Source organism: Schistocerca nitens, chromosome 8 (genome assembly GCF_023898315.1).
Source record: "Schistocerca nitens isolate TAMUIC-IGC-003100 chromosome 8, iqSchNite1.1, whole genome shotgun sequence".
Lineage (NCBI taxonomy): Eukaryota > Metazoa > Arthropoda > Insecta > Orthoptera > Acrididae > Schistocerca > Schistocerca nitens.
This window is the reverse complement of record NC_064621.1, coordinates 103,449,921-103,457,232: the sequence shown is the minus strand read 5'-3', so window position 1 is coordinate 103,457,232 and position 7,312 is coordinate 103,449,921. Positions and strand designations below refer to the sequence as shown.

General features: G+C 46.3%; 3 non-coding genes across 3 annotated transcripts; 1 reads left to right on the top strand and 2 right to left on the bottom strand.

The window, feature by feature from the left end:
- Positions 1 to 557: 557 nt before the first annotated feature.
- Positions 558 to 632, bottom strand: Trnal-caa (transfer RNA leucine (anticodon CAA)). The gene has a single exon. It is a non-coding gene; the product is annotated as a tRNA-Leu (tRNA).
- A 527-nt stretch (positions 633 to 1,159) lies between these two features.
- On the bottom strand, positions 1,160 to 1,234 carry Trnal-caa (transfer RNA leucine (anticodon CAA)). The gene has a single exon. It is a non-coding gene; the product is annotated as a tRNA-Leu (tRNA).
- Positions 1,235 to 2,867: 1,633 nt separating this feature from the next.
- Trnal-caa (transfer RNA leucine (anticodon CAA)) lies at positions 2,868 to 2,942 on the top strand. The gene has a single exon. It is a non-coding gene; the product is annotated as a tRNA-Leu (tRNA).
- The last annotated feature ends 4,370 nt before the right edge of the window (positions 2,943 to 7,312 follow it).

Here is a 7,312-nt window from a genome sequence, read left to right as displayed (position 1 = left end):
AAGTGCTCTACCAACTGAGCTACCGAAGCACGACTCACGCCCGGTACTCACAGCTTTACTTCTGCCAGTACCTCGTCTCCTACCTTCCAAACTTTACAGAAGCTCTCCTGCGAACCTTGCAGAACTAGCACTCCTGAAAGAAAGGATATTGCGGAGACATGGCTTAGCCACAGCCTGGGGGATGTTTCCAGAATGAGATTTTCACTCTGCAGCGGAGTGTGCGCTGATATGAAACTTCCTGGCAGATTAAAACTGTGTGCCCGACCGAGACTCGAACTCGGGACCTTTGCCTTTCGCGGGCAAGTGCTCTACCAACTGAGCTACCGAAGCACGACTCACGCCCGGTACTCACAGCTTTACTTCTGCCAGTATCTCGTCTCCTACCTTCCAAACTTTACAGAAGCTCTCCTGCGAACCTTGCAGAACTAGCACTCCTGAAAGAAAGGATATTGCGGAGACATGGCTTAGCCACAGCCTGGGGGATGTTTCCAGAATGAGATTTTCACTCTGCAGCGGAGTGTGCGCTGATATGAAACTTCCTGGCAGATTAAAACTGTGTGCCCGACCGAGACTCGAACTCGGGACCTTTGCCTTTTGCGGGCAAGTGCTCTACCAACTGAGCTACCGAAGCACGACTCACGCCCGGTACTCACAGCTTTACTTCTGCCAGTACCTCTTCTCCTACCTTCCAAACTTTACAGAAGCTCTCCTGCGAACCTTGCAGAGCTAGCACTCCTGAAAGAAAGGATGTTGCGGAGACATGGCTTAGCCACAGCCTGGGGGATGTTTCCAGAATGAGATTTTCACTCTGCAGCGGAGTGTGCGCTGATATGAAATTTCCTGGCAGATTAAAACTGTGTGCCCGACCGAGACTCGAACTCGGGACCTTTGCCTTTCGCGGGCAAGTGCTCTACCAACTGAACTACCGAAGCACGACTCACGCCCGGTACTCACAGCTTTACTTCTGCCAGTATCTCGTCTCCTACCTTCCAAACTTTACAGAAGCTCTCCTGCGAACCTTGCAGAACTAGCACTCCTGAAAGAAAGGATATTGCGGAGACATGGCTTAGCCACAGCCTGGGGGATGTTTCCAGAATGAGATTTTCACTCTGCAGCGGAGTGTGCGCTGATATGAAACTTCCTGGCAGATTAAAACTGTGTGCCCGACCGAGACTCGAACTCGGGACCTTTGCCTTTTGCGGGCAAGTGCTCTACCAACTGAGCTACCGAAGCACGACTCACGCCCGGTACTCACAGCTTTACTTCTGCCAGTACCTCTTCTCCTACCTTCCAAACTTTACGGAAGCTCTCCTGCGAACCTTGCAGAGCTAGCACTCCTGAAAGAAAGGATGTTGCGGAGACATGGCTTAGCCACAGCCTGGGGGATGTTTCCAGAATGAGATTTTCACTCTGCAGCGGAGTGTGCGCTGATATGAAATTTCCTGGCAGATTAAAACTGTGTGCCCGACCGAGACTCGAACTCGGGACCTTTGCCTTTCGCGGGCAAGTGCTCTACCAACTGAACTACCGAAGCACGACTCACGCCCGGTACTCACAGCTTTACTTCTGCCAGTACCTCGTCTCCTACCTTCCAAACTTTACAGAAGCTCTCCTGCGAACCTTGCAGAAGTAGCACTCCTGAAAGAAAGGATATTGCGGAGACATGGCTTAGCCACAGCCTGGGGGATGTTTCCAGAATGAGATTTTCACTCTGCAGCGGAGTGTGCGCTGATATGAAACTTCCTGGCAGATTAAAACTGTGTGCCCGACCGAGACTCGAACTCGGGACCTTTGCCTTTCGCGGGCAAGTGCTCTACCAACTGAGCTACCGAAGCACGTCTCACGCCCGGTACTCACAGCTTTACTTCTGCCAGTACCTCGTCTCCTACCTTCCAAACTTTACAGAAGGTAGGAGACGAGGTACTGGCAGAAGTAAAGCTGTGAGTACCGGGCGTGAGCCGTGCTTCGGTAGCTCAGTTGGTAGAGCACTTGCCCGCGAAAGGCAAAGGTCCCGAGTTCGAGTGTCGGTCGGGCACACAGTTTTAATCTGCCAGGAAGTTTCATATCAGCGCACACTCCGCTGCAGCGTGAAAATCTCATTCTGGAAACATCCCCCAGGCTGTGGCTAAGCCATGTCTCCGCAATATCCTTTCTTTCAGGAGTGCTAGTTCTGCAAGGTTCGCAGGAGAGCTTCTGTAAAGTTTGGAAGGTAGGAGACGAGGTACTGGCAGAAGTAAAGCTGTGAGTACCGGGCGTGAGTCGTGCTTCGGTAGCTCAGTTGGTAGAGCACTTGCCCGCGAAAGGCAAAGGTCCCGAGTTCGAGTCTCGGTCGGGCACACAGTTTTAATCTGCCAGGAAGTTTCATATCAGCGCACACTCCGCTGCAGAGTGAAAATCTCATTCTGGAAACATCCCCCAGGCTGTGGCTAAGCCATGTCTCCGCAATATCCTTTCTTTCAGGAGTGCTAGTTCTGCAAGGTTCGCAGGAGAGCTTCTGTAATGTTTGGAAGGTAGGAGACGAGGTACTGGCAGAAGTAAAGCTGTGAGTACCGGGCGTGAGTCGTGCTTCTTCGGTAGCTCAGTTGGTAGAGCACTTGCCCGCGAAAGGCAAAGGTCCCGAGTTCGAGTCTCGGTCGGGCACACAGTTTTAATCTGCCAGAAAGTTTCATATCAGCGCACACTCCGCTGCAGAGTGAAAATCTCATTCTGGAAACATCCCCCAGGCTGTGGCTAAGCCATGTCTCCGCAATATCCTTTCTTTCAGGAGTGCTAGTTCTGCAAGGTTCGCAGGAGAGCTTCTGTAAAGTTTGGAAGGTAGGAGACGAGATACTGGCAGAAGTAAAGCTGTGAGTACCGGGCGTGAGTCGTGCTTCGGTAGCTCAGTTGGTAGAGCACTTGCCCGCAAAAGGCAAAGGTCCCGAGTTCGAGTCTCGGTCGGGCACACAGTTTTAATCTGCCAGGAAGTTTCATATCAGCGCACACTCCGCTGCAGAGTGAAAATCTCATTCTGGAAACATCCCCCAGGCTGTGGCTAAGCCATGTCTCCGCAATATCCTTTCTTTCAGGAGTGCTAGTTCTGCAAGGTTCGCAGGAGAGCTTTTGTAAAGTTTGGAAGGTAGGAGACGAGGTACTGGCAGAAGTAAAGCTGTGAGTACCGGGCGTGAGTCGTGCTTCGGTAGCTCAGTTGGTAGAGCACTTGCCCGCGAAAGGCAAAGGTCCCGAGTTCGAGTTTCGGTCGGGCACACAGTTTTAATCTGCCAGGAAGTTTCATATCAGCGCACACTCCGCTGCAGATTGAAAATCTCATTCTGGATGTGTTCCAATGTTTAGTAATTTTTATTTTATGTGTTATAGAGAGTTGCTGTCACGCCCTATGTGGACGATTCGCCACGTTGGTGAAGTTTCTAGTTGTACTGCTGGTCTGTGCCAATTGCGAAAGCAGGCTGTCCAAGCACAGCTGGTTGTAAATTTTTCCTAGTGGTGAGGAGGACGGGCTGGTTTTAAGTTCTAACTCACTAACTTCAACCATTCTCAAATATTTATTACTACTGATATTCAGGCCTTTCAGGCCGAGTGGCGACGTCACTACCCCTTTTTGGTTATTAATTTTATCTTGTTAGCTTGTTTCATTAAAAAAAAACCTTTGGTATATGAATTTGTCTTTTGGTCTTTACTGCTCATTTGGATGAAGTAAATTAATTGTTGGTTTTGCATTCTTGTAGCATTATCAAAACAGCATTTGTGGTTATATTTGATTGGCCCTTCTGGCCGAATGATTAAAGTCATTCCTTTGAGTAACTTATTGTATTGGTCAATAATTAATCAAAGGTGTTGGGTGCTTCAGATACCACGACGTATCAGAAAGTGTTGTGTTAATAGTTACGTCTATGTGCGTCAGAAAGGCGACAGAAAATGAGTGTCCAGGAGGTGGAGAGATCAATCTTCTATAGTTACACTTCACAAAATGGACATTGTCGACATTCAAGAAATGTTCACAAAAAATCATTAACTTGCACCATGCCCGCATCTCGTGGTCGTGCGGTAGCGTTCTCGCTTCCCACGCCCGGGGTCCCGGGTTCGATTCCCGGCGGGGTCAGGGCTTTTCTCTGCCTCGTGATGGCTGGGTGTTGTGTGCTGTCCTTAGGTTAGTTAGGTTTAGGTAGTTCTAAGTTCTAGGGGACTTATGACCACAGCAGTTGAGTCCCATAGTGCTCAGAGCCATTTGAATCATTTTGCACCATGAACGCCGAATGATCACTAAAGTCCGCGCCATCAAGATCGAAGGCGAAATCCTTGGAAGTTACAAACAGTGCAAGACGTTCAGCTACGTATCCACTATTAAGGAATGCATATAGAACCATATTTGTGTAACAGGGTGATGAGAAATGATAGAATATGATGGCGTGCAACCGACTACGTAACAGTGCCGTGGAGCTTATCGTGAAACTACATATCCGTTAAAGCGCAGGTGCATACAGTGCGATAAAATTCTTTATAGACACGGAAAAGTAAACATCCTGAGGCTCAAATTGTCCAGTGGTTCCAGATGGTATGAATTTCAATGTTACATTCTTTTCAGTAGTGATATTTGCTCTAAAGGATTACGATTGTTACACGCAGACCAGGAATCAAGCAAAAGCAAATTATTTTGATCAGCTATTGGTCAAAGGCAATTCTCTTACGACCATGTTCCCACTCTTGCTCGCTGTGACGTAAATATTGCCTTCTGACTTCGCAGGATCACACACAGGAGAAAGGATCGTAGAGGGCATAGCACCTCCAACTTCTCGCAGCACAATAAATAACTTTCCACTGAATGTACCATCCGGTTTAAAGGCGACCATAATTGTATACAAATGCGGCAACTGTTGTTGTAGATAAAATGGAAAGTTTGATTTGTTTATCGTTTGCCATTGGCTCTGAGCACTATGGGACTCAACTGCTGAGGTCATTAGTCCCCTAGAACTTAGAACTAGTTAAACCTAACTAACCTAAGGACATCACAAACATCCATGCCCGAGGCAGGATTCGAACCTGCGACCGTAGCGGTCTTGCGGTTCCAGACTGCAGCGCCTTTAACCGCACGGCCACTTCGGCCGGCCCGTTTGCCATTCCTATGCTTTGTATCAACACTACTAGCACTCACCTGGCTCCAGGTCTACATCTACATCTACGTGAGTACTCTGCTATTCACAAGTGCCTGGCAGAGGGTTCAATGAACCACCTTCAAGCTGTCTCTATACCGTTCCACTCTCGAACGGCACGCAGGAAAAACGAGCACTTAAATTTCTCTGTGTGAGCCCTTATTTCTCTTATTTTATCGTGATGATCATTTCTCCCTATGTAGGTGGGTGGCAACAGAATGTTTTGTCAATCGGAGGAGAAAACTGGTGATTGAAATTTCATGAGAAGATCCCGTCGCATCGAAAAACGCCTTTGTTTTAATGATTGCCACTCCAATTCATGTATCATGTCTGTGACACTATCCCCCGTATTTCGCGATAATACAAAACGAGCTACCCTTTTTTGCACTTTTTCGATGTCATCCGTCAGTCCCACATGATGCGGATCCCACACCGCACAGCAATACTCCAGAATAGGGCGAACAAGCGTGGTGTAAGCAGTCTCTTTAGTAGACCTGTTGCACCTTCTAAGTGTTCTGCCAATGAATCGCAGTCTTTGGTTTGCTCTACCCACAATATTACCTATGTGGTCGTTCCAATTTAGGTTATTTGTAATTGTAATCCCTAAGTATTTACTTGAATTTACAGCCTTCAGATTTGTGTGACTTATCGCGTAATCGAAATTTAGCTGATTTCTTTTAGTACTCACGTGAATAACTTCACACTTTTCCTTATTCAGGGTCAATTGCCACTTTCCGCACCATACAAATATCTTATCTAGATAATTTTGCAAGTCGTTTTGATCATCTGATGACTTTAAAAGACGGTAAATGACAGCATCATCTTTGCAAACAATAGAAGACGGATACTCAGATTGTCTCCTATGTTGTTAATATAGATCAGGAACAAGAGCGGGCCTATAACACTTCCTTGGGGAACGCCGGATATTACTTCTGTTTTACTCGATAACTTTCCGTCTATTACTACGAACTGTGACCTTTCTGACAGTAAATCACGAATCCAGTCGCACAACTGAGGCGATACTCCGTAGGCACGCAGTTTGGTTAGAAGACGCTTGTGAGGAACGGTGTCGAAAGCCATCTGGAAATCTAAAAATATGGAATCAATTTGACATCCCCTGTCGATAGCACTCATTACCTCATGAGTACAAAAACCTAGTTGTGTTTCACAAGAACGATATTTTCTGAATCCGTGCTGAGTATGTGTCAATAAATCGTTTTCTTCGAGGTACTTCATAATGTTCGAATACAGTATATGTTCTAAAACCCTACTGCAGATCGACGTTAGTGATATAGGCCTGTAATTCAGCGGATTACTCCTACTTCCCTGTTTGGGTATTGGTGTGACTTGAGCAATTTTCCAGTCTTTAAGTACGGATCTTTTTGTGAGCGAGTGGTTGTATGTAATTGTTAAAAATGGAGCTATTTTATCAGCGTACTCTGAGAGGAACCTGACTGGTATACCACCTGGACCGGAGACCTTGCTTTTATTAAGTGATTTAAGCTGCTTTGTTACACCGAGGATATCTACTTCTATGTTTCTCATCTTGGCAGTTGTTCTTGATTGGAATTCAGGAATATTTACTTTGTCTTCCTTGGTGAAGGAGTTTCGGAAAACCGTGTTTAAGAACTCTGCTTTAGTGGCACTGTCATCAGTGACTTCACCGTTGTTATCGCGCAGTGAAGGTATTGATTGTGTCTTGCCACTGGTGTGCTGTATGTATGACCAGAATCTCTTTGGGTTTTCTGCACGATTTGGAGACAGAATTTCGTTGTGGAAATTATTAAACGCATCTCGCATTAAATTACGCGCTATATTTCGAAGTTCTGTAAAACTTTGCCAGTCTTAGGGATTTTGCGTTCTTTTAAATTTGGCATGATTTTTCGTTGCTTCAGCAACAACGATCTGACCCGTTTTGTGTCCCATGGGGGATCAGTACCATCACTTGTAATTTATGTGGTATACATCTTTCAACTGCTGTCGACACTATCTCCTTGAAAACATTCCACAACTTTTCTACTCTTACATGATCAGATCGGAAGGAGTGAAGACTATCTCTTGAAAAGGCGTTAAGAGTATTTTTATCAGCTTTTTTAAATAGATATACTTGCTTTCTCTATTTTGAAACAATAACAATCACTGGCCTACTGGTGTTGCCATCTGCCATC